Consider the following 8,619-nt stretch of genomic DNA (forward strand, 5'->3'; position numbering starts at 1 on the left):
TATGAATAAAATTAGATTGCAAAATGTGTTGATAATTATTGATGCTAGATGATATATATGTGAAGGGCCTTTAAACTAACATTTCTAATTTGGGGTATGCGTAAAAATTTCCAGAACACAAAGATTTTAAAAAAGAAAGAAAGCAATGGATGGTGGTGGCAGATAGGTCTTGCTACACAGCTTGCAAGACCACATAGGTATATTGGAGAAGACCTTGCTAAGAAGATGACCTGAAACAAATGTTTGAAAGAGGCAGGGGACGGGACTATGGGGCTCTCTAGGAAAAGAACATTCAAGGCAGAAGTAGGAGCTAGCACAGAGCACTGAGGTGGCAGTGTGATTGGGAGGGCATGTTCAAAGGAAGAAGTCCATTTGCTAGAAAGGTAGGAGGTGGCATCAAAGAGTTAACAGAGATGGGATACATGGAGAGGAGAGGAACTAGATGCATGGCCATATCCAGCCAAGAATTCATACCAAAAAATGAAGACCACCTACAAACCAATAAGGAAAATGCAAGTAACCCAAAAGAAAAATGGGCAAAACACTGGAACAAGCAGTTCACAGAGAAGGAAATGGCCAATAAGCCTCTGATGCTTATTGAAGCAGGTGCTCTACTTTATTTATCATCAAGAAAATGCAAATTAAAACCACAATGCTACACCATCACAAACCCACAGAAAGGTTAAAATTAAAAGGCAGCAATACTAGGAATTAGTATTGAGGACATGTAAACTGGAACAAATTGCAGTCTAGTAAAACTAAACCTATGCATGTCTTTTAAGCAATCAATTCCATTTCTAGGTATATGGCCAACAGAAAACCATGTAAATGTTCACCAAAGACTGAAACAAGAATGCTCAGAGCAGCACTATTCTTAAAAAGCTGAGAACTACCCAAATGCCTAGTAACAGCAAAATGGATAAACGGGCTACAAAAAGCATCTAAATAACAAAATAAGCCATATATATGAATCTCACAAAAATAGTGAGCAAAGGAAGCAGACACAAAGAATACTGTGATTCCATTTATGTAAAGTTCAAAAACAAGCAAAACTAATCTATGCTGTTAGACGACAGATTGTTGGAGAAAGTGACTGAAGAGGAGGATGGAGAGTTGGGGAAGAGCTGATAACATCCTGCTTCCTGATCTGGATGCTAGTTAAGCACATGCATTCAATTTGTGAACAGCTACCAGGCAGCACACTGATGACGTGTGCGCTCTTCTGTAGATTATGCTTCAATAAAATGTTTTTTGAAAATCACATAGGGCCATCTTGGTTTCATCCTCCAAGGGAGTAGTGACATGTCCAACATTCCCCATCCTATGCTGGAATAAAAGCAACACAGGGCATGGGGATTGTTGCCTGAAGATGAGTAGGAGATGAGCCTTCTCAGCTTACAGCTGCAACCTCTCTGGTTAAAGATGCAGAAACTGACATGGCAAGTTCTCTACTCCCAAGAAATGAGGCAAAACCGTAAAGAAATGACAATATGATGACAGCCACCTTCCCCTCAGCATTACAGGTGTTGATAAGGCACCTTATTGTACTTATCCAATAGAATATTTTTATACAAGATCATGCCAGTTAAGTTGTGGCATCATTTTGAGACCAATTGCTCAGAGTTTAAGAAAAAGAGATTGAATGTTGCTAAGTGTAGACACTATGAACTCTTCAAGACCTAAAAATTATTACAGCTTTTCAAACTAGATATGAAACGGCCAATGGATCATCCTGCATGTTTTAATTTCTAATACAATAAATACTGATTTCTGTAACCTACATAAACAAAAGGCTCTTTGGGTCCTCAATTTTCTTGAAGAGTAAAGGATCTTGAGACCAAAGGGAGTAAATCACTGTGGATGATTCTCGGCCACACTGGGTTCATTTCTTCCTATGACCTCATACGGAATTATTTTTTTGGAATTCCAGCAACCAACTAAATTTCTGTCTAGGCCTAGGTTACCATTCCTACTAGCTCAGGAAGCTGCTTTTCAGTGACCTCGAAACATTAAGCAACCTTAGCTTTTTCCTCCTCAGCCTTGTGAGTTTTCTTTTTTGTTTATTAGTTTTTCCGTTTTTTTTCCTATTCTTTTTTCCTCATTCTTATTTCTTTTTATTCTTTTATTTCTACTTTTCTCAGTTTATTTTTCCTTTTACTTCATTTTTGCTTTTTAAGTTCGTTTGTATTCGTTCAGTTTGGATTTTGGGTTTGGCGTGGGGGAGGGGGGATTTCTGGGATTGCATTTTGATTCCATTACAAGGCTCAGTTCCTCAGGAGAACTTTGACCTGGTTTTCTTTTGAGGTGATCTGGNTCACTGTGGGTCATGCATCTGAGGCCCCAAGGCCCAGGTGGAGCCAGCCGCCCTGTGACGACAAGGACCTGGGCCGACTGAACTCGGGGGCCCCGGGGGTTACACACGGAAGGAGAGACCCAGGACCCACTCGCAGGCCAGAAATGCAGGGAGCAATGGCCACATGTCTGCTCCTGAGTTATGAGAGGCCCGAGGGCCACCCACGCCCTGAAGCCTGAGCCTCCAGCCGACTTAACCAGCAGCAGCTGCGGTCCCTACCTCCAAGGGACACACCGGGGTCTCTGCCAACCGGCCTGAGGGGAAGACCAGCCTGTCCCGCCGGCCCCATCACCAGCCTCCCCAACCAGCACCACTCAGAGCAGGAATTCCTCACCTCGGGGGAGCGGCCGGGCCAGGCCTCCATGCAGATCGGCAAAGACAACCCCCGCCAGCCAGGGTCCCCAGCGCTTTGCTTCCGCCACGGTCCCCAGGGCCCTTGCAGGAACCCAAGGCCCAGACGGGCCTCTGGGCGGCGCCCTTGCAGAGTCCCCGCGAGGAGCCACCGTCCAGCACGCCCCCCCCCCCAGCAGGTGTCTGTGGTCTCCCCTCTACCCACACTGTCGCAGGGGCGGTGGAGTCCCGGTGTCCACAGGGAACGCCCCACGCGGAGCAGCCCGGCGGGGGCCAGACCCAGAGCCTCCGCCCTACGTGCCCGCAGGGGGCCCCTGGGGGCGTCGTCGAGAAGGTCCAGTTCAAATCTCCGGGAGGAACCTTCGTCCGAGGTGGCCGGTTGGAGCCTGAATGAACCTGAAAGCAAAGACAGAGGAAAGACCCCCCTGGCTCCCGGGGCGGCCGCGGAGCCGGTGACACCGCGGGAAGGACCCGCAGCTCCCTGCGCGGCAGGTGCAGGACGGAGGGGACAGAAGTGACAGCTCCGCGGGGCCCCGAGCTGCTTCGGGAGGCGGCCCCCGGGACCAGGGGGGACGGCCANAAAAGCAAAGACAGAGGAAAGACCCCCTGGCTCCCGGGGCGGCCGCGGGGCCGGTGACACCGCGGGAAGGACCCGCAGCTCCCTGCGCGGCAGGTGCAGGACGGAGGGGACAGAAGTGACAGCTCCGCGGGGCCCCGAGCTGCTTCGGGAGGCGGCCCCCGGGACCAGGGGGGACGGCCACGCCGCAGCCTGGCGACACTGCTCCTCGGCCGCGTCGTCCCTGCCGCCCTGCGCGGAGGGCGGCCGGCCCCGCAGGGGGACAGACACGGCGCCAGTGAGGGCGCCTGAGGCTTCGGGACCCGGCTGGGCGGCCCGGTCGCCACCCTCACTGCGTGTGGCGGCGGCTCCAGCAGCCGGGGCAGGGGGGCCTCCTGGTGCAAAGGGGAGTCTCCACTGTGCGCGCTGATCCGAGGGCTTTCCTGCGGGCAGCCAGGGCTGAGACCCTCTCAGGGCCTCCCCGGCCCCCTTCCGCTCCCACCCTGTTCTCCCCCTCTTCCCTCCACGCAAAGCACCAGCCAGTCTGGCCAGACCTCGGGGCGGGGGGCTGCCACTGCTCTGGGGCTGCAGAGGTGGGGGAGGAGGGTGTACCCTCCGCCCTCCCTCCTTCCCCGGAGCTTCTCCACCAGGCGCTGGGAAAGGAGTACTTGTCCCCTTCCTCAAGTCTGCACCATCACCACCCCCTCCTCCTCCAGGGCTTGGAGTGTGGAGAGGACCATAGGGCTCCTCTGGGGTCCCCTAGGCTGTTTGTCTCCTTAGTGACAGGGACGCTGAGCATGCTCCATTCTAGAGGAGACTGTCTGGAAGCACCCACTGCCCATCACCCTCTTCCCCTTGGTTTGCACTGATCCGCACACCACCTAGTTCCACCACAATGACCTGGTCCCACGCCACCCTCCTACCTCATCCGTCTGTCTCCCTAGCTGTCCCTCCCTGACAATGTGGCCCATCCTTGGGCTGGGGGCAGGTAGGCCAAAGAGGCTCCCTGTCTGCCAACCTCACTGCTGGTGTGGGAACGGATGGTTATGGGGACCGGCCAGTGATGGCTGCGGCGGCCCTCAATTTGTTTCTCTGCTGTTTCTGTCCTTGAGAAATAAGGCTCAGATCTAGGGCTCCCCTTGCCTGCACTGCCTAGTCCTGGAGGGCATGGCTTGGCTCCTGAGGGGGCTGGGGGCATCCCTCCAGCACTTAGTGTCTCCTGAAGATCAAGCAGAAACTAGAAAGAGCATTTGGGTGGGGAAAGGACTCTTACAAGACTTTTAATCTGAGAGGAATGGGGAGACATTAGAGTTTTCAGAGGATTGACGTAAGCTGACTGATGTTTCAGCGGGATCTCTGTGTTTGGGAAAGTGTTTAGGGGACCAGGGCAGAAGGCGGGAAACACCAGGAAATACTGCCATGATCCAGGCAAGTGCCCAAGGTGGATTGCACCAGGGTCATGGAAGCGAAGGCGAAGAGGAACGCATCCCTGTGACTGGCAGCCTGTACCTGCTGAGTTAGCCCTCTGGGGCTTGATTTCCCAGAGGCCTCCTGCAGGGCTGTCTGCCTCCCAGGCCCAGGATGGCCTTCCATCCTCTCCCTTCTCTTCTCCCAGTCCCCCTCCTCCAGCTAATATCAGAAGAGCCAAGTAGCAGAGGCCAAAAGAAGTAATCGAAGATGCAAACTGCTAAGTACAGAGCTGAAGGAGACATAACACAGAGGAAGAGGAGGCCCCTCAGTTCATGGTCTCAGTTGTAAGCAACAGAAACCAACTCAGATTGGTTCTGGCAGACAAGGAGTCTATGATCATGATACTGAGCAGATCACCAAATTGCCCATGTGCCTGGAGAGCCAGGTTCTACGAAACACAGGATCAATGCCCACTACCGCACGACACGGCTCAGCAGGTGTGGACATCCCTACAACCACCGGCAAGGAAAAGACTCTACAGCTTGCGCCATCCACCCCTCTAGCACTGCACCCAGCATGCCACCCCAGCCCCACGGCCATGACTGCCCTAGGAACCCAATCCTCCCAGTACCTACCTCTTTGAGTCACTGGCTCCTGCTTCCAAGTCTGTGCAAGTCACCTGACCAGGCTGTAGCTGCAAGGGAATCTAGGGAAGGAAGCATCTGTCATTTTCCTCTCCCATCAGGGCGGGGGGCATCCTCTGTATCCCACTATTGGTAATCAGATTGGGGAAACACCAAACATACAAGGGATAGCAGATGCTAAGCAGACTCAATATACACACAATTGTCCATAAGAAAAAGGGTATCAGGGGCACCTGGGTGGCTCTGTCGGTTAAGCATCTGACTTTGGCTCAGGTCATAACCTCACAGTTCGTTGGTTTAAGCCCCACGTTGGGCTCTGTGCTGACAGCTAGCTCAGAGCCTAGAGCCTGTTTCAGATTCTGTGTCTCCCTCTCTCTCTGACCCTCCCCTGCTCACGCTGTCTCTCTCTCTCTCTCTCAAAAATAATTAAACAAAAAAAAATTTTTTTTTAAAGTGTATCAGATGGGGACCAGCAAGTGTCCAATAATTATGAGATTACCAGACTGATTTCCCTCTGTGGCTAATCCACACTACCAGAAGGAAAATCCAAGAGAAAAATTATTTAAATGTCCCATTCTTTTAGCAAGTAATTTAAACTCCTGAGAAATTTAGTTAACAGTCATTTGGATATTTGTTTGAATATTATTGACAATGTGTTAGAATTTTCATTTTAAAAATGTTGGGAGGGGTGCACCTGGGTGGCTCAGTTGGTTAAGCATCCCAGGTCGACTCAGGTCATGATCTCACAGTTCGTGGGTTCGAGCCCTGCGTCAGGCTCTATGCTGACAGCTACCTCAGAGCCTGGAGCCTGTTTCAGATTACGTCTCTCTCTCTCTCTCTCTCTCTCTCTCTCTCTCTCACCCTCCCCTGCTCACGCTGTCTCTGACTCTCAAAAATAAATTTAAAAAAATTAAAAATTTTTGAAAAAAAGTGTTTGGGAGTACTGGGTGGTTCAGTCAGTTAAGCATCCAATTCTTTTGATTTCTGCTCAGGTCATGATCTCATGGTTATGAGATCGAGCCTCACATCCAGCTCCATCATGGTGCGCATGGAACCTACTTAAGATTCTCTCTTTCCCTCATCCACTCCCAGTCCTCCGCTCATCTGCATACTCTCCCTCTCTCTCTCTCTAAAAAAGTATGATTTAGTTGTATCTATACATGCATACAGATATATATATAGAGAGAGAGAGAATATCAGAACCCTGATAATACCTTTTAACACCCACCTAGATCCAGCTATATCTAGAGCTGAGTAAACTTTTAGAATTCCCAGGAATTCTAAAAAATTAATTACCTTTTGGGTTTCAGTTAGTTCTGTCACTTGTACAAGAAACTCTAGAATAAAAAATATATGTACTTAAATATTATTGTAAATAATAATGCATTTATATATTTATAATCATATAACATGATAATATATTAATAATTTCTAATAATAATTATAAAGAATAAGTATTATTGACACTTAACATTAGTTGATTTTATTAGTTTGGACTACAGACATAGACATATAAGAGAAAAATAAAATGAGTACATGGGGTAATAAAAACTTAAGTGATTATAGACTTATTTTTTATAACCCACCTATCTAGAGCTATGACAAATTTTATATTTTTAAATTTCCCATCGCTTTTATAGTTTCATTTTTCCTAATGTGTGTAGGCGGGCCATAGGCTTGTTTAACAAAAAGAAGAAAGAGGTCCTGATGTATTCTGAAAAAGGTATTTTTAAGTGCCAAGCAAGACAGATTCTATTATTCCTGGAAAGGAAGTTGCTTTGACATAGATTTAATGTCAGTGTGTGAAAGAAAGAATAGATTTTAAAACTTAAGCTATTTATAACATATGTGGGGGAAATGAGTACAGAAGATTAAATTTGTGATTTAAATATAGTAATCACATAAAATTAAGGCTCAACTAGGCATCCAAGTCTAGCGCTGAGGCCCTGTTCTCCTCAATACGCACACACACGGCAAAATAGTTACTCTGCTCTAAGGGTTCTGGGGCACTAGATACACTTAAATAATGCAGTAAAATGTAAGCATTTTGAGACACTTCCCAGCAATCATCAGAAAATGGACATGGACATTTACCTCCTAGGCCGCCTATAACTCTACTGAAGTACAGTAAAGCGATTAGACTAAAAGATCAAACCACAAGGGTAAAGAGGAGGGGCAAGGAGACAACAGCAATAACAATTTGGAAGCAAGAGGTGGGAGTAGTGACTTTTTAGCAAGCGTGAGGAAGAGAAAGCCCATGCCAGCAGCGGCAGAGATCCTGTGAGCAAGCTCCTTCCTGCTTTGGGCCCCTCTTAGGCTCTGAACGGGAGGCATCAGGGACCCTGGGGGTGGGGCGGGTGAGGGGGGAAGACAGGTGGTTGAAAAGTCAGGGGAGTCCCTGGAAGTGTGAATACAGAGTGGTTAGAAGGCCATATCTGCTCCCCACCGACAGAAGACTAAAGGTTTACTCTCGGGAGACGGTTCCGTTCATCAAAGAAAACTCTGGACTTGGGGACCCCAGTTCCCCATGTAGGCAGGAAGCCGAGCTGAAAACAGGAACAAGTGAGCATCAAACGGTGACACCTCCTTGGCCCCCTTGTCCGTTAGCTCCCTGAATATAGTAGTTAATTTAGTATGTTTTCAGGCTACCTTTACTTTCTTCTAAATATATTTGTTTTTAATGCCTACCATAAGTATGTATTTGTATATACTGAAACACAATTTAGGAGGTGAATTATTTCCAACCTATACTCCTAGCCACACTATCAATCTTTTATGATAGATTGAAGGATTGATCTGACATGCAAATTTATCTCCCAAATACCGTTTATCAGGTGCCTTCTGAAATGTACTTGACTGAAATGGGGGAAAATAAGGGGGGGGTAAGGGGGTTGACATGAAATCTCAGAAAATAGAGGACCCAATATATGAGAGAAATGAACAGAATTTTCAGGAAGAAGGTAAAGGGAGATGTCAGGATCTAGAGAACAAGGAGATTGGAGAAAGTGACATCAGGGCTCTTGGAGTGATGGACACCCCTCAGCAGGGCCAACTTACCCATGAGGCACACTAGACCCAGTACCTCGGGCCCATGATACATTTAGGGATTTTCAAAAATTCTTTTTAGTTTCCCTAAAATCAAGAGCAAAATTTAAGAACAGGGACTACAAAATAATGAATCCCACCTGGATTATATTCATCTTTATCCCAACACAGCTATAAAATGTAATTTTTGTTATTTCTTATAGAAGAAGGGGCTTGTGATGGCAAAACTGCCTAGGACCTACAAAAGTAGTAACGTGGCC

At 48.0% G+C, this 8,619-nt stretch overlaps 1 long non-coding RNA gene across 1 annotated transcript; it reads right to left on the minus strand.

Annotated features, from left to right (window-relative positions):
• Positions 1-2,913: 2,913 nt before the first annotated feature.
• On the minus strand, positions 2,914-6,652 carry LOC144245397 (uncharacterized). The gene is made up of 3 exons (XR_013339249.1): positions 6,611-6,652; positions 5,306-5,376; positions 2,914-3,100 (listed from the first exon to the last, which is right to left on the minus strand). It is a non-coding gene; the product is annotated as an uncharacterized LOC144245397 (long non-coding RNA).
• Positions 6,653-8,619: the final 1,967 nt, after the last annotated feature.

This window comes from Crocuta crocuta, unplaced genomic scaffold, assembly GCF_008692635.1.
Source record: "Crocuta crocuta isolate KB4526 unplaced genomic scaffold, BGI_CrCroc_1.0 scaffold170, whole genome shotgun sequence".
NCBI classification, from domain to species: domain Eukaryota; kingdom Metazoa; phylum Chordata; class Mammalia; order Carnivora; family Hyaenidae; genus Crocuta; species Crocuta crocuta.